Genomic DNA, 18,343 nt, shown 5'->3' with positions numbered 1-18,343 from the left:
TGCCCTTTACTAATGTACAGAAATGTTATTTAAATGAGAAAATAGGTGTGAAGCATTTTGAGAAAGGTGATATGTACCTGCAAAGTGTCATTATGATGTTCAAGCTGGTATTTTGATTTTTGTGTTCTAGAAATTCTGTTTCTCTTGTAACAAATCCTTTAACATCTTTCAGAAGATTGCTGCACAAGTCTTTCTCATATATCAGATCTAAGAGCCCATATGCTACTTAGGAAACATTAACACCTTCCTACGGAAATATTAACACATGATGCAAACTCTGTAGCATTAGTTTGCAGGTGGAAAATAAATTATAATATAAAGACATATGAGTCCCAGTTTTTAAAACATTTTAAATTGATTTTTAAATTTTAATCATTTTAAAAATTGTTTTGTTCTTGTGGAGGAAAAAATATTCTTGCACACTTTTGCACAAAAATTTGCAACGTTGCACAAAATTTAACCTAACTTCCCCTTAGAATTCAAAAAGAACTTGACAAACATTAATTCTCAAACACAGGCAATAATCTCAGTTTCCCCATAACTGTTCTCAGAACAATAGACTGCATTGGTAACTCTCCCTGCAATCTCCTGGAAAACTAAGCCCACTAGAGGTAGGACATTTACCTCAGGGACACTGAAACCAGTAAATGTCATGCTAACAATAATAATAGAAAGAGAAGCTGCAAGAACCTTCTCTGGAATTTTCCTAAGAGCTTTTCATGAATCGCCTTATTTAATCCTCAGGGCAGCCCTAGGGAGTGAATGCTACTCTTCTTTCCATGTTATAGCCAAGGAAACTAAACTGGAGAAAGGTTAGAACTCAATCAAATTCACAGGACTAGTACCTGGAATATCTGTGATTGAAAGTTACCCAGGGCAGACCAGACCCTGGGCCCTGTCACTCTGTAGGACTGCCTGCCAGCAATATTTTTTTTTAAACTGCTGAATTCTTCAACATGTAGGATAAAAAGTAGAAATCTGAGAGAAGACGCTTCTAAGTGATTATATTTTTGTTATATTAAACAAATTTCACTCCTGGAAATAAAGTACTATAATTAACAGAACTCAAGTCACCGTTATAATTCCTAATTTGCCAGATCAGTGCCTTTACTGTGATATGTGCAATTATCATGACTCAGAACCTGGGTACCAAGGGGTTAAGTCTGTTTGTGTTCATAGTTCAACACTAAGATTTTTTATGAATCAGAGTCTGCATTGACAGTACCTACTAGTCCTGTCTTCTCCAGCTGTGCATCATCTATGCAGAAATCAAGCCCAGATAGCTAAGAAGCTGATTTACAAAGGATGCGATAGTAAGTACGTGTTGGAGAGTTTTGTTCTGGCTGATTGTAAATCTATGAAAAATATGTGTTCAATTCAGGAAGCAAGAATACATATATAATTATCCATTCATCAAGTATTTATTGAGAACTCACCATGTACCAGGCACCATCATTGGGTATTGAGCATATGAAGTCCCCACTTCCATGGAGATAACTATTCTACCTGTCTAAATAAAATTATGCAATTCTAAATTTTAGATATGTAATTGTCTAAGAGCAATAGGCAATAAACAAATAAACCAGCAAATATTCCATCAAATAGTGGTAAGTACAAAAAGATAGATGGGGCTTCCCTGGTGGCGCAGTGGTTGAGAGTCCGCCTGCCGATGCAGGGGACACGGGTTCGTGCCCTGGTCCGGGGAGATCCCACATGCCGCGGAGCGGCTGGGCCCGTGAGCTGTGGCCGCTGAGCCTGCGCTCCGCAACGGGAGAGGCCACAACAGTGAGAGGCCCGCGAACCGCAAAAAAAAAAAAAAAAAAAGGAAAAAAAGACAAAATGTAAAGTGTTGAAGCACTGTCTAGAAACTATTATAATGAGAGCAGAAAAGGAGGGTCTTGGAATGACTTTTGGGAGACCCGGGACCTTTTCTCTGCCACTCATTTGCTTATCAGGTGACCCCATTTTTGTGCATCTGTTTCTTCAGTAAAACGTGGGTGTTACCACAGAGGTGAGCCCAGATCTCTAAGTCTGCTATCCTAAGTTTCTTTTGAGAGAGATTAAACAATTTGAGGAGTTGATGTCTGAACATACATTTCCTCATCCCAGATCCCTTTTATCCTCCCAAAAAAAAAAAAAAAAAAAAAAAGATAAATGTATGGTAACGTGGGTACCATTTATCACCGAGAGATAAGTGAAGGTCTCTCAGATAAAGTAACAAGTACCTGGAAGAAGACAGGGAGTGGCCCAGGTTTTATAAGGCAAAGAATAGCCCAGGAAGAAATAGCAAGTGCCCGAGGCCTGGAGTGAGAGAAGGCTTGGTACGTTTATAAAGCTCATAGAATATTGGTGTGGTTGGAACGGAGCTGGGTGGGCTTGAAAGAAGTGGTGGAAGAGCAGGGAACTGATATGAGATTAGGTCATGGGAATAGTGATGGGGGAGGAAGGTCAGATCTTGTAGGGCCATGAGGATCACAGCCAAATCTCTAAATTTTTCGCTGCAGTGAAACGGAAAGCCATTGGCAAATTTTGAGTGGAGGACAGATATGGAATGATGAACTTTAAAAGAATCACCCTGGAAGCTATGTCGCAAGGAGTCTGTAGGGCAGCCAAGGTGGATACAGGCGAAAGAGTCAGAAAGCAACTACAAGGATCCTGTCAAAAAATGTGGGTCTTAGATGAGCAAATCAGTGGTGGAAGGTGAGAAGTGCATTGATAGTGGATATAGCCGAAGACAAAAATGACACAATATGACGACAGATTGGATGTGTTGTGTGGCAGAAAGAAAGAAATCTAAGGTGACTGAGGGTTTTGACATAACCGAAAAACAGATTGCCATAGTCTGTGATGGGACAGATTAGGAGAAGAGACTTCAGACTTTGGTTTTGAACCTGGTAATTTGTGATGCTTATTAGATATTCAAGTGTGTGTGGGGGGGTGTGAATATACAAGTTCAAATGGCAGGTGAGTAGTCCATGCCAGAGATCGAAAATGTGGAGCCATTAGCTTTAGATAGTGAAAGGCCTTAGTTGTAAACAAGGTCACCTACAAAATGAATATAGATAGAGAATAAAGTCCCCTTACTGAGCCCTGAGGAATCCAATGACTAGAGATCATACAGCTGAGAAAGAGAACCTAGTAAGGTACAGAGGAGCCCAGAAAATGGAGCCCTGGAGGCGATTTGAAGAAAGGGTTTGAAGAAGGAGAAAGTGATAAACTATAAAATGCATCTGGTGGGTCCATTCTCATGAGGACTGAGAAATGGTCATTGAATATGACATTATATAGACAGTAGTGATCGATGTAGGGCTGTGTCTAATTCAGGGGTGGGGAAGAATCGGGATCAGAATGAATACAGGAGAGGTTTGAAGAAGACAAGTTGGTAACAACACGTATAGTCACAGCATGGGGATTTTATTTACCCAACAAAAATTCAGGATATATGCTTTCATATATCATGTATTAGGAGTTGGGACAATCAAATTTAAAACTGTTCCAACAAGTGCAAGATCTACGCTGTTAGGTTACAATGCAAGTATATTTACAGTGACTTTCTTTTTATAGAACAAACCCAGTATAACTTTATCTTCACAAATCCCTGGTTCCTAAAGACAGCTTGTCACAGCACGCATCCTACCGTAGACTGATAAATATCGATCAAATGCTTTAGTCATTGTATGATTTAGGAGGATGTTTCCTGTAGCATGAGGTGAAATACTATTTCTAATTTTAAAATACCCTACATATGATGTTTATGCACGTGTGCATACTACCACATTTTCTCCCCATGAATAATGCATGTCCTATGTAACTTGAATCCAAGATAAGAAAAAATGCCAAGCATCTAATAGTCTACGTTAAATACAAGAATAAAAGTGCTGTGCTTGATAATATAAGCCTTGAAATAACAGCAGTTACTGGGTTAATTCTATACAGAAAAAAGTAAGGTCAAATAATTGTCTCTATCTCTCTCTTGTTATATTTTTTCCTGCCATTCATTCACATAGTTGTTCAAATAAATGAATTCCACCTTAAAACTACAAGGCAAAGTGTTTATTTTTTGAACACCAGCTAATGAATGGGTCATTATAGACCAAAGTTAAAGAATGACAGAGGCAGCTGGAAGTGTACACAGCTGGAATCAAGAGATGCAGATTCCATTATTACACATGTCACTAATGCTTCTTTACTTCAAACAAGTCAGGCTACCTCAGTCCAGTCTAGATTATACAAAAATTATCTTACTACAAATTTAGATTCAAAAGAAAACACAGTTTTGACTATGGAGCTGCAGGATTACTTGTGACTAATTATTTTAATGGATTGACTAATTTGTCAGCTAGAGTTTAATAATGTATGCTAGCTACTAATTAAACAGTCCTGGTCCCCACTGCCTCTAGGGGAATAAACTCTAGATTCAGCTCTCAGGAGACGAGGAATTGAGTTTTAGCTCTCAGATATATGAGGTAAGTGACATTTTGTACGTTATGCAACCGTGCATCTTCATTATACTATCCACAGATTAATAACATCATGGTGATTATTATTGTGTGTGTGTTATAGACAGAGAGACAGCAAAGAGACACCTCAGTGAGACAACAGGCTCTCTAATCCGTTCCCCGTTGTATCCTCAGACACTTCACTTCCCAATTATTTCCTTCCTTTGTCTTCAGTTTGTTTCTCTCTTCTGCTCAGGGTACTTTAACCTTAATTTCTCTTTTAGTCACACTTCCTCTTCCATCTTTCATTTCCTTCTTCACCTTTAGAGCCGATTTTTTAAAAGAGCTGATGTCCACATACTCCTGTTCTCTCTCTCTCTCTCCGCCCTCGTTTCTCTCTCCCCTCATTTTTCATACAATATTTTACTATAAATCTTCTTATCTGTGCAAGACTTACCTACAAATCAATCTCCTTCCACAGAAATTTATTAATATTAACCCAATACTCATTTTTTCTCTTATATTCTTATTTCCCAGGAGAGAGTATGTACAACAGGAAACAGTATCCTATTGCTCAAGCCATAACCCTTGGGAGATGATCTCAACATCTCCCCTTCCCTAACCCTGTAACTTACTACATCACCAAGTGTTATCGATTCTACCTCTCTGCACCTTATTTACTCCTCTCTAGTATCATAGTTATATTGAGTTACATCCTCAATCCTCTATTGTCCGCATCCCCCTGGTAGCATCCTAACTGGGCTCCTTGCAAGCAGCCTTACCCCTGTCTGTATGTTATCTCTGGGAAGCCAGGGTAATATTTCTAAATGCAATCTGATCATGCCTTCCTCCTTCTAAGACTCTTCAGTGGCTCCCTATGTCCTCCTCTGTTTCCTTAGTATACAGTCTAAATTTCCTGAGATTAAATTTGGTTTAAAAAGCCAATTTTCATCTACATGGTAACTAATCTCTCTACTCTCACCCCTTGACACTTCCCTGCTATAAGCTCTATGCTAATGATTTTGAATTATTTTCCCTCCCTTTTATTTTTTTTCATGTACTATATTTTCCCATCTCTAGATTTTTAAATACTTGATTATCTCCCCAGGTAGACTTTTGTTACCCCAGGTTTGGAACAAGTGCCCACATTGTGAAATCTTCTCACAGTCAGTTACTTCTCCCATTGTGGCCCTTTCCACATTATAATGATATTGACCACCACACTCTGAGAACCATGTCAATATATCTGTTGGGTTTAAGTTGGATACCTTAGAATCTTCATAGTGCTTGGCACTTAGCAACCAGTCAATGAAAGCATCTGGAAAAGAACTATATAAATTGTTACGCATTATACACTTGAAAGTTACAATATACCTTACTGAAATTCTTGTAAAAGGTAGGCATAGAAAATTTAAATTTTATTATAACAATTTCCCAGATGACAATTTCTTATCTACCTTCTTTTTTGAAGAGGTGCAAATATGTGCTTAATTTACAAACAACTGAAACCCAAAGAACCTTTCTGATTTTGTTTGTTGAAACTATAATCATACTGCCTTTATATGTTACATCTATTTATTTACATTTTATGAGATACACAGATATGTGCTTCTTTTTTTAGATCAATATAAATATACAATATATATTGATTTTTACGATGAATAATATAATGGAGGAGGACTTCTATTAAGTTTAATATCTTTTTTTCAATTCAACAGTAGTTCACATAAACAAAGGAAGGAATTACAATTTTAAGGAATCTTGAGGCAAAATCTCTTAAACAGAGAATAAGCTGTCAACAAATAATCAGCCTCGATTTCAGTTTGGTGAAAGAAAATTCTCTAGATTTTTCTTTTCCCAAAGAAATTCCTATCTATATCACCAAGAAAAGAAAGAAAGAAAGAAAGAAAGAAAGAAAGAAAGAAAGAAAGAAAGAAAGAAAGAAAGAAAGAAAGAAAGAAGGAAAGAAAGAAAGAAAAAGAAAGAAAGAAAGAAAATCATGAGTGACTTGGTCCATGATAGAGAATAAGCACAAATATAATTAGCTGCTACATAATTTTAAAATATATAACTAAATACATCACTTAATAAATTGCTGCAAACTACTGAAAGCTCTCTTAGAATGTTATATCTCTTTAAATGTTATAGTTCTTCATAAAATCCTTTCTTCTTCGGGAGCTATTTATTAGACTGTGCTCATATAACTTTCATAAAAACTACCCATTTGGATTTTGGAAGGCACTGTAACTCAACTGTGGATATTTAATTTAACCATTGCTTCATTAAATGGATTTTTCTTCTGAAGCTATTTAAAAAATAGCTGAATACAGACATTATAAATAACTAACGTAAATGGTAGTGTTTCTGTTGTCTGTTGAATAACAAATCATCTCAAAAGTTATTGGCTTCAAACAATGATAATTAATTATTTCTCATGACTCTGTGAGTTGACTGGGATTAGCTGGATAGTTCTTTTGTAATTAAAGTCATTCATAAGACTACATTCAACTGGTAGCTCAGTTATGGCTAGAACATCCAAGATGGCCTTTATCCTCCATCATCTCATTTCACATAGTCCTCTCATCATATGATAGACCAGCCCAAGCTTCTTTACAGCATAGCATATGGTCAAAGAAACAAGCCCAACATTCAAGTGCTTTATCAAGCACTCTGCTGTGTCATACTTGCATGTGTCCCATTAACCAAAGCAAGCCACATGGCCAAGCCCAAAACCAATATGTGAAAGAACTACACAGAGTCTTAGAAACTGTAAGGCATGGCCTTTAGGAGACACCAATGGAAGTCTACCATAGACATTTTAATTTGTATACTTGTGTTGTCTGATCATTTATTAAAATTCAAATCTAAACTCTCCATCAAATCTAAACTCTTCTGTATCAGCATAATTTGATCAAAACAACCTTAAAACATGACAGTTTCCTTTTATAGTCTTATCCTATAACTTAAGTATTAAAAACTCTAAAATCAACATTTTATAAATGACGGGGTTTTGATACTGATTTGCATTCACTTACTTTTCCTAAAAGACCTAAAGCTTCATACATACTATTGTCTGTGTACTTGAACTCTTCTAAAATTTGGATTTTACCAGTCTTTGAATTGTTTTCATTTTGACATGAATATTATGTTGTATAATATTCCTTAATACTGGCTTAGAGAAAAAGAAGTTTAACATCTTCCTTTATTGAAAAGTCACAGTAGCAAATTCCTTACTTAGAAGGAACTTGTTATTTCCAGAGTCCTGGCCTTATTATGCAACATTTTCCTGTCTTATTAACAACTAGACTGAGGTTTTGTCAGAACATTTCCCATTCATTCAGCAATCCTATCTTGAAATTCAAAGTTGGAAGACCAGAGAAAATACTGGCTGAGTTGATTGTCTTCTATCATTTCAAGAATTCCTGGAGTTACAGAAAGTCTTTCCATGTAAATAAGAAGAGGTTAGAGCACTTTGCTTTAAAACAAAGATTGTGTTCACTTAAGCTTTCTTGCTACCCTTGACCTGGGCCCTTTTAAAATGAATCATTAATTAGTGAGATTTAGCATTTAGGAAATGATTCTAAAGCTTACTGAGTTACCTTAGTTCTCCTTTGGCTCTATAATTAGTACACATTAGTTGGAATTTTAATCATGGGGCCACACAAGGCAAGTCTAATCCAGCATCCATGGTTTCTCTGGTCAACAATATGTCACCATTACCTAGACAAGTAGCTCATACATAGTACATACTCAATAAATGTTAGTCAGAGACTGAGAGAGAGACAGAGATACAGAGGGAATGTTAACAATTATTAAATGTTTACAATATGTTAAACATTGTATTAACCTCCTTAAATGCTGTGCATTATCTCATTTGAACACATTTATCAAACTTCTTCCTCCCTATGTTCCAGTATTTCTTCTTCAAGACTAAATAGCCAATGGAGTTTCATCCACTCCAAATGTAACCTTGTTGTCATGGGTTGAATTATGTCCCCCCGCCCAAAATTCATATGTTAAAGCCCTAATGCTCAGTATCTCAGAAAGTGACCTTACTTGGAGAGCTTGTTTTTACAATTGTAATCCAGTAAAAATGAAGGCTCTATTCCATTATGACTGGTATCTTTATTAAAAAGGGATATTTGGACAAAGAAATACATGTAGAGGGAAGATTATGTGAAGAGACAAAGGGAGAAGACGGCCATGTACAAACCAAGAAGAGAAGCCTGAAAGAGATCCTTCCCTCACAGCCCTCAGAAGGAATCAACCCCACTAACACCTTGATTTTGGACTTTCAGCCTATAGAACTGTGAGATAATAAATTTCTGTTGTTTAATCCACCTAGTTTGTGGTACTTCGTTATAGTAGCCCTAGAATAGTAATAAATTGGTTTTCTTATGATTTTGGTCCACACTCTTAGGAATACTAATTACAATATAATACCTACCATTTATTCAGTACAAGAACTTTACAAATATTATCCAATTTTATACTGAAAAGATCAGTGCAAAGAAGATATTATTGATCACTATTTTACAGATGAAGAAATGGAAGTAGAGAGAGAGAGATTCTCCTGGTGTCTGACGAGTAATAGCAGAGCCAAGATTTACACCTGTGATTACAAAGTCATTGCATTTAAACCCTGCTTTATACTGCTATTATTTAATTACAAGTTTCTAAATTTATGGTGGTTAGAAGTGAGCATGGTACTTAATTTGTAAACTTACCTGTCCTGTCACTTAACTAGGACCCCATACAATCTATTAGTTAATTTTTCTATGAATTTCCTAGATAATCAGGCATCTAATACATATATTTTGAGAAAGGATCAAGAACGCTAAAGAATCACTAAATTCCTTTCTACTATCTCTGACCCTTTTTAGTTTAACACATTTGATTAACCTCATTTAAACACAAAGATTATATTTACAAGGAATTACATACAGAATTTTAATTTGTCAAGTAATGTTCCCAATCCTCATTTAATGACCTGCAGTTCTTTGGAGGGATTCTTCTGTTACTCCACCATTATCTCAGTAGATAGATAACCACGTGAACCTCAACCCATAGCATGTTATCCAAATAGCATAATCAAACTCTCTCTCTCTCTCTCTTTCTCTTAAATTTGATTCTTGGGGTTAAAAAGCTTTCAGGGACATAAGATAGTTGGAAATAGGTTAGGATGAAGACAGAGCCTTAAAAAGTTTGCCCAGGTAATCCTGCTGAGTTAGGAGGACTTCTCTAGATTTTGTGTCTTCCAAGGGTCTAATTTTTCAGCATTTCCTTCTTTTTTGTAATTTATCTAACACTGTTAGAATAAACTGCTTGTATTGTTAAAGATATTAATCTATTATTAGCTGTTACTTGCAACAAAGAAATAAAAACAACGCAGTTAGAATTGGTGATATTCCTCAGAGGACCTTCATAGTGTTGCAGGAGAAAAAAATTAATGGAGACTGAGACAGACTCACAGGCAATTGGCCAGAATAGGAGAAATCTGGAAATGTAATACTGCCTAGAAGTATGGTCTGGGATACTTAACCTGCCTACTAGAAAGTGGGCACCCTCTATCAATACCAGTGATTATTCTAATATTTTTCCACCTCTAATAAAATGTGAATTATATTTAAAATTCCCAATCCTCCCTTTGCTTAGATGTCAAAAATAATATCATATTTAATCAGAATTATACATCTGAATCTACAATCGAATACCCTAACAGTACTAGAAGTAACTGGATGGAATTCATATGAATTTGCCTGTAAATTTGCATCTGTTAACCAGACTTCAGCAATTAGACAACTTGAGTTATCTCTCTCTCTAAGAAAACTCTCTTGACCCAAAATATTCTGCACTTGAGTTTGAAACACAGTGGTCTCCGTAGCCAGTGCCACCTGTCCCTGACACAGAATCGTCTTATCCTGATTTTTCAATTTTATATGGCATCTTAAGCTCTTTACTTTGGTCTCACACAACTTGCTTCTATTCTCTTGTGTTTCAGATAACTTCCCTTCTGTTACTAATCTCTCTGTTTCTGAATTTCTATTGAGAACGTAGCCCTAATTTCTCATTTATACTCTCTAACTTGAACTATAACCCAACTCTGATAAACTTCATTGTGACTCAGCAGGATTGCCATGAGCCTCTTCCTCTGGGACAGAAAATCACCAAGAACCCCAATTTTATTGCAACCTTTTATCAAGCAACTCACTAGAGCATGCTGTTTTGATACTGACATAGAAGTGAGAGTACAGTGGAGGCCTTTTCTCTGAATTTGTGAGGCGACCACATAAAACCAGCCTGCAGAAAATGTGGCCAGCATGTGAGACCTGATGAGGTGTGTCCACGGCTGGGCCTGCCAGGGCACGTCAGGTGGGATGAAGGGTCTCACTATATCTGTTCTCCACCACAAGGGCACGATTTGTCCCAGTCCTGCTGCATAAAAGTAGCCAAGAGAGGCATTTAAGAGTGATATATGAAAAGGGGAATTATAAGGTTTGTGTGCTGATATTTTCAGAGAAATTCTAAACTTCAGCAAGTGATGACACTCCATCAATATCTTTCAGTAAAAGACATGTAGATACTAATGAACAAATATGCACTAGAGTAAAGGCTTTCAGTATGCACCAACTACAGTAATTAATTTAGGAAAAGCATACCATCTGAAGGGAATGAAAAATTAGATATAATTTTTTTAAGGCATAAATATAAACACAAAATCACTTTCTTTTTCTTGCTTAGCTCTGAAAGAAATTCATCTTTTCAGGAAAACTTGGTTCAGACAGGCTCAGTTACTCTGGCAATGTATTGGTTGAGGAAGAAAACCGGAATGATGGGTGACTCCTGAGGGCACCGACATATTCAAGTGAGAAAAGCACAGAGTTGACTGCTTGGTCCCTAGTGGTTTTGTTGTCATTCATTGTTGTTGTTGTTGAAAATAGTGCTAAGAATTTGTAAATGTAAGCATGGCACAATTGCTACTCCTGGTTTTCTCACACATGTAAGTATAAGTGGAAAGCTTGCTACCTTCTAGCCTCATCATTTTCTTTCACTCCCTAAATCACAACCAGAGACTTTTCCATGTGATCATTTGGAAGCAGAAATATTGGTAACCAGTAACTATATGCAGAAGTCCCATTTTTTAGCTCTACCTTGCCCCACTTGACTGTAATTCTTGTCTTTGGAAAGAAAAAAAATCAGAAGTTTTAGTGCCATTTCCTACTTAAACTGTCATATCTACCCAACTCATATTATAAAAATCTCATTTCATGGGGATGTAGCTGTCAAATGAGACAGTGTCTACAAAACGCTCATTTGCTGAAAACTTTTAAAGAAACTTTCACTGAATCCAGTTCATGGCATTAAGGTTTTAACTTATCAAGTCTTTCACTTAGTTTTCAACCTTTGTGAGAAGCGTGATAAGTCACTGTCATCAGCTCACTGAGAGGTAGCTTCAATATTCGTGCAGAAAGTGTGTAGGTTTACCTACTTGGAAGTGATTGGGTAATTTTCTCAATGCCAAGTTCTTCATTACAGGCAGCATTCCTCCTAATGAATCTCCAAATAATCTAACAACCACAAAGTAGCCAAGAACAAACTTTCTAATTTACAATATTTTTCTTTTTAAAAAAATATCTCCAGTTTGTAATCCGTAGGCATATGTATAGCCCTCTGCTTACAACTCCATGACTGTTTTGTCATTGGCTTAGAGTTGTTGATCACAGAAACATTTAATCCAAAGATGATGCCTACCAAGATTTTCAGCCTCCGAACCAATTGTGAGCAAGTTAGTTGCTCACAAATCATACTCAGAGGTGAAAAATGCCACTGGTCATTAGAATGAAATAAAGATCAGGCATAAGAAGAATGAAAGGTTTCAGATCACAAGAAATAGAATTTTAAAAGACTTCTAAAAAGCATCAAAATATATAAATTAATAGTATTTCTATACAGTAAAAATAAGTTTTTAAATTGGCCATCTTAGAGAAAAAAAAAAAACTTTAAAGTTTTAAGTAACTTGAGTAAAGCCTGAACTGAAAAGAATTAGGGTATTTATTTAGGGGTACAAAATTGTGAGACTGTGGTACAGTTTGTTTTTTTTTAACAAGAAAGCTATTTTTCATTACAATGTTATAGAAACATATTTCTTTCTGATAACTGCAGAGTTGTTCATGTGTAATCATGGGAAAATTAGTTTCTGGGCACCTCAGTTTCCTCATTTGTAAATTGAAATCATAATACTACCCACACCACAGAATTGCTGTAAAGATTAATGGACTTAGTATGTGTAGAACAGCCTCTGGTACATAGTAAAAGCTTTATAAGTGTTTATTGATATTGATAATATTATTATTCAATACATTACAATGTAGCCAAGTATTCAATAAACACTGAGAATTTAGTGGTTAACAGGATAAAGTTCCTACTTTCATGAAGCTAACATTCTATGGTGAGGATAAGTTTCCTTATTGAATCTACACAGAAGCCATTCCACATATGGACAGAGAAGCTGCTTTCTAACAAAGCAACTACTTAGAAAAAGTTTTATCTATACAATGAGTGAACACAGGGAACTTGTGTGCAGCAAGAAAATGTTATGGGACTCTTCACAGCAGTGCACTGGTAAGTTTAAATTCCTGTTCTTTAAGGAACAGCAACAATAAAAAAGCTCCAGTTTGTAGCATTTGCCGATTTCCATGGTGTAAATACTCTCACTATGGCTGATTTCAAGCAATCCATGTGATATTCATGAATGGTGGAGGTGGGAAGAAATACACTGTACACATACCATTGTGCCATCCAGATTTCCAAAATAGAGATATGATACAAAGAAACACTGTACAGAAGCAGTACAGTGTAGTAAAATAATTAGGAAGTGATAAATTTTGAGTCTTTATGACTTTTGTTTTTATTATAATATAACTGTACACACATAATTTCATTTTTATTAATGGCTATTTTTAATAACCAGCTCACAAAATTTCTGATAATTTAACAATTAGCTCTCATGAGTCAGTACAACCACTTCTAGCATACCACTGCTTCCCAAGCACAATCCTACCTAAAAGATAGTTTCCACCATCTGTTATTATATTTTATTATGTAACTGGGCAAAGTAAAGAAGAAAGTCAGCATTTGGAGAGTCTTCACTGTTGGTGAATCTGAATTTTGAAGAAGCTCAAAAACTGACAGAACTAGATGGCCTTAACATGATTTCCACATTCAAACAGAAAAGTTTTACAAGTGTTTCCAGTTAACTTATTTCTCTCATGCCATATTACACATTGACAACTTGTCTTATTCAAAGAAATCATGTACCTGCCCCAACCCTGGGCTTGAATAGATGTCATCTGGGGACACAATGAGGAAAGGTGACTAGAAGGGGATGGGTTTTAGTCTAGGCGTTGGTATGGATTCAGAAACATGGCTTTGAGCCTAAAACTTTAGCCCATGTGCCTACAGCAAACAATCAAGGGAGTTCTAATAAAACGAGTGCACATTTTTTATGATCCAGCAGCCTTTAATGTGGACCCTAAGGGGATGTCCTGTTAAAATAGTTGGAAAGAATAAAAATTTAGAATCTGAACAGGAGACACTGAATGAAATGAAGCAGCCTTTATGTTTTTAGAACTCCCACCTAAAGATAAATTTTAAGGAAATGGATTAGATTTGTTGGACTTAATCAGGGGGTTGCAAAGTCTTTAAATTTGAAAAACTCTCTCTTCTGGAATCTGAGGAATGTTCTCATAGTGGCTCACCACAAAGATTAAATTCTGCTTTTTGAAGAAAAAAATGTTACTGTTTTGATCACAGAACAAACAGATCCCCAGGAAAGAAGGACCACCCTGCTCAGAGGGACCCCTACAAGGAAGGCAGCTTGAGAAGTAAATCTGCCTATAATTTTTGTTAATAAGACAAACCCAATGACATAAATTGACAGAAATCTGAAGCCACATGATAGTGTTTTTTCCAATATTAAAGTGATAAATGAGTTCAACAATGTGGGTTTTATTGCCTTTAAGTGTTAACTGCATAGGTTTGTATATTTCTATAGAGTTTTAAAAGTACATTAACATTCACTATATCAAATGATTCTCAGAAAAACTCTATGATAGTTTTTTTTTTTTTCTATAGACTCACAATTTATAGGTAGAAAAACAGCCTCAGACATTAAATGACTTACCCAAGATTTGATCATTAGGGAGGCAGGAAGTCAAAGCTCACACGCAGATTTTCTTGTACAAGTCTAGAGCAGGGTTTAGAAAACTTTTTGTAAATGGCCAGACAGTAATGATTCTCAGCATTGTAGGCCATAGGTCTCTGTGGTGACAATTGAACTCTGCAGTTGAAGTGCAGAAGTAGTCATGGACATGGCTGTGTTCCACTAAAACTTTATTTTCAAAAATAAGAAGCAGGCCAGAGTTCACCCTTGTGTCAGACCATAGTTTGCTGACACCTGGTCTAGAGGAAAGAGCTTAGACTTTTAAGATAGAACTGAAAAAGTTCGGATCTACCACTGAACATCTATGTGATAATGTGCAAGATATTTTGAGACTTAAATCAGGTAACACTTATAACATGTAAGCACATATCGACAGCCTCCTCTCTGTTCTCCCATCCCATATTTTATTCTTCTTGAAAGATATCTAATAAATATCCCCTATACTACAATTAACTGGAATATCCTTGATTCAATTTCCCTTCTCCTCATTTTTTTTTTTCTCTTTTCCTCTCTTTCTCCATATTTTTTTAAATGTTCATATTATATTCCTTTCATAAGGCTGCTGTAACAAATTACCAGTCTGGGTAGCTGAAAACAAAAGAAATTTATTCTCTCACAGTTCCCGAGTCTAGAAGTCTGCAATCAAAGTGACAGCAGGCTTTCGCTCTCTCTGAGCCTTTAAGTAGAATCCTTTTTTGCCTCTTCTAGCTTCTGCCAGTCACCTTAATCCTCGGTATTCCTTGGCTTGCTGTTGAATCGCTCCAGTCTCTGGTCTTGTCATTACATGGCAGTCTCCCTGTGAGTCTCTCTCTTCACATGGCACTTTCCTCTTCTTGGAAGGACACCAGTTATATTGGACTAGAGCTCACCCTAATGACCTCATCTTAACTCGATGACATCTTTAAAGACCCAATGTCCAAAAAAGATCACATTCACAGGTACCAAGAGTTAGGACTTCATAATTTTGAGAGGGGCACAGTTTAACTCATAACACATACCACTGCTATCATCTTCCTTGCATAATTTCTCTTGGTAGGCACAGAAAAAAGCCAGAGGAATAGATATAATTCACATTGATCTTTACAGCAAAACATAAGGGCTCTATGTGATTTTCTAATTAACTGGTTTCTCATATACAATATTCAAAATTATCAACAAATGATTATGTTTTGGCACTTAACTCTAAATTGAAAACTGTCTGCATGCCAAATAAAACAGCAGTCTGCCACTGTCTGACACACTACAGAAATTCTCAGATATTACTTTAAGCAATGCCAAAATTAGATATCTGTTTACTTTTAATCATTCATAAAATGGATTGTTTGCTAGTTATACCAGTTAGGATATGCTTTATTGCAAGCAACAAAAACCCAGCTTAAACTGTTTAAACAAATAGCAAAATCTATTGGCTCACTTAATGCTGAGGGTATAAAGTGTCAAGGTTGATTATATTCTATAGCTTTAAAAAGTAAAATTAAAAAAAATAAAATAAAATAAAATAAAAAATAAAATTGTCTGGCTCTTCACTCTTATTTTCTGTGTGTCAGGTTCATCCGTAGACTGCCTTCTCCTTTATTTCCAACACCAACAATTTCTTGGAGCTCCATTCTCCCATGTTGGCATTGAAGACAAGAGAGAAAGTTGTTTCCCAAAATTTATCTCAGAGTTGCTGGGAGTTCTCTTTTTGAGAAACATGAATTAAATCTCATTTATACCACAGTGGCTAAAATTAGGTCTACGGTTGTTCTGGAACCAATAACTGGCCCGAGGAAGACATGCTGTATTCCCCAGTTGCTGAAGCTAGAATAATAGTCTCAGAGCACATGGACAGCTCCAGGTAAAGTAGATATTGGAAGAAAACTGAGGGAGTTACTGAACTATTAGAATGGACATTGCAAAATGTTGCTCTATATATTCAGTTTCAACCAGAAGGAGGTGTGAGTGTGTGTGTGTGTGTGTGTGTGTGTGTGTGTGTGTGTCTGTGTGTCTGTGTGTCTGTGTGCAGACAGAAAGAGAGAGGTAGGAAAAGAGAGATTGATGTATTACAAGGAATTGGCTTTTGTTATTGTGAGGACCTGCTTAGCCAGCTGAAAGTCTACAGGAAAAGTTGGAAAAAGGAGATCATGACTCTCTAGAACCCCATGAGCAAAGGCCATTCACAGTCTTTAAACTCAGATAGGGCTTAAGTCCTCTTTTAAAGGCTTCCCTGAATAGGTCAGTCCCACCCAGAATAACATTCCTTTTCTTTAGCATAAAGTCCCTGATTAGGGACTGTAATCATCTGTGCACAATTGCTTCACAGCAGCACCTGCATCAGTGTTTGACTGAACGACTCGGGACTGTAGTTCAGCCTAACCAAGTTCATACATTGAAAAGCCATCAGCTTTGCTGAGACTTAGCTCTCTACTTCAATTTCAAAAATTGTCCAGTTTAGCTGGACAAATTGCCACCTAGATAAAAAACTACATTCCCCGTCTTCCTTGGTATCTGTGTGTAGCTCTTTTACTGGCTTCTAGACAATATGATGTAAGTGCAAGTATCAGTACTATGTGGGATTTCTAGAATGTCACTTTGAAGAGACAGAGTAAACTTTTCTGGTGACTTTTGCTTTTCCTGATGCCTGGAATTTTGATGTAATGGGAAGAGTTCAAGCAGCCTCTTGAGCAATGTGGCTAAATGCTAACTATGTTGTAAAAACATCAAGAGGAAACCAGAGTTCCTGATACCAATGAATGGCCACACCAGCCATGGACTGCTCTACTTTGGACATCTTTTACATGAGATAGAAGTAAACTTCTACCTCGTTTAATCTCTTATTTGGGCATTTATATTTAACCAGCCAAACAAACCCCCAACTAACACTGGGAAGAAGCCACAACATCCATTAAACTATGATAAGATTGAAACAACTTTTCTAGTATGTCACCCAAACAATAGTCTATTACCAATTGAGGGGGAAATTAATAAATACCTCTGAATTTTAAATTTAAAAAATTAAGTATTTTTTTAATTTTATAGGTTGGAATAGAGTCTAAAAATGCAAGGGGAAAAAAGTCATGCTATTTGTAAAGCTGTTTCACTAGGCCGCATCTAAAGACAGGAAGGGCACTAATATGATTCCTCTAATTTAAAGGGTGGTTAACCCAATTGATACAGGAAAGTTCAAATTATCCTGCACAGCCAATACCTCTATTGTACTAGAGTCTGTAATATTATTAAGACAAAACACAGACCCTTTAACAAAAATTAAGTTGGCTTATTGTACTTCAAACAAAGAAAATATAGCTTTTAAATTAACATAATTTGGCAAAGAAGATATCAATTCCTTTCTTAAAATATATATGAATTCTTCCTTAAATTTTAAATCTGTGTTTCATTACACAGAAAATGAAAGCATTGATGGGCAAGTTATTTCACAGCCAAATGAAGAAATATGTGGGAGAAATGAAGAAAAAGAAAGTCTTTTGTTTAGCCTGTTATATCTCAAGCATCACCAAGTTTTCCAGGTTTGGGGGTTGTTCTTTCATTGTTAAAATAAAATATTCCAGTTTTGTTCTTACTGGAGTTTAAGAAAATTGTGTAGGTTTGGTTTCATTAAAATTTGATCATAGGTGTATGCCTGAATAATTTTATTTTTTTTAAGTTTTGCTTCTTTGTGGGATTTACTTGAAATAAAGTGGCT

The sequence above is a fragment of the Lipotes vexillifer genome, unplaced genomic scaffold, assembly GCF_000442215.2.
Source record: "Lipotes vexillifer unplaced genomic scaffold, Lipotes_vexillifer_v1.1 scaffold440, whole genome shotgun sequence".
Taxonomy (NCBI): domain Eukaryota; kingdom Metazoa; phylum Chordata; class Mammalia; order Artiodactyla; family Lipotidae; genus Lipotes; species Lipotes vexillifer.
This window is presented reverse-complemented; position numbering follows the sequence as displayed.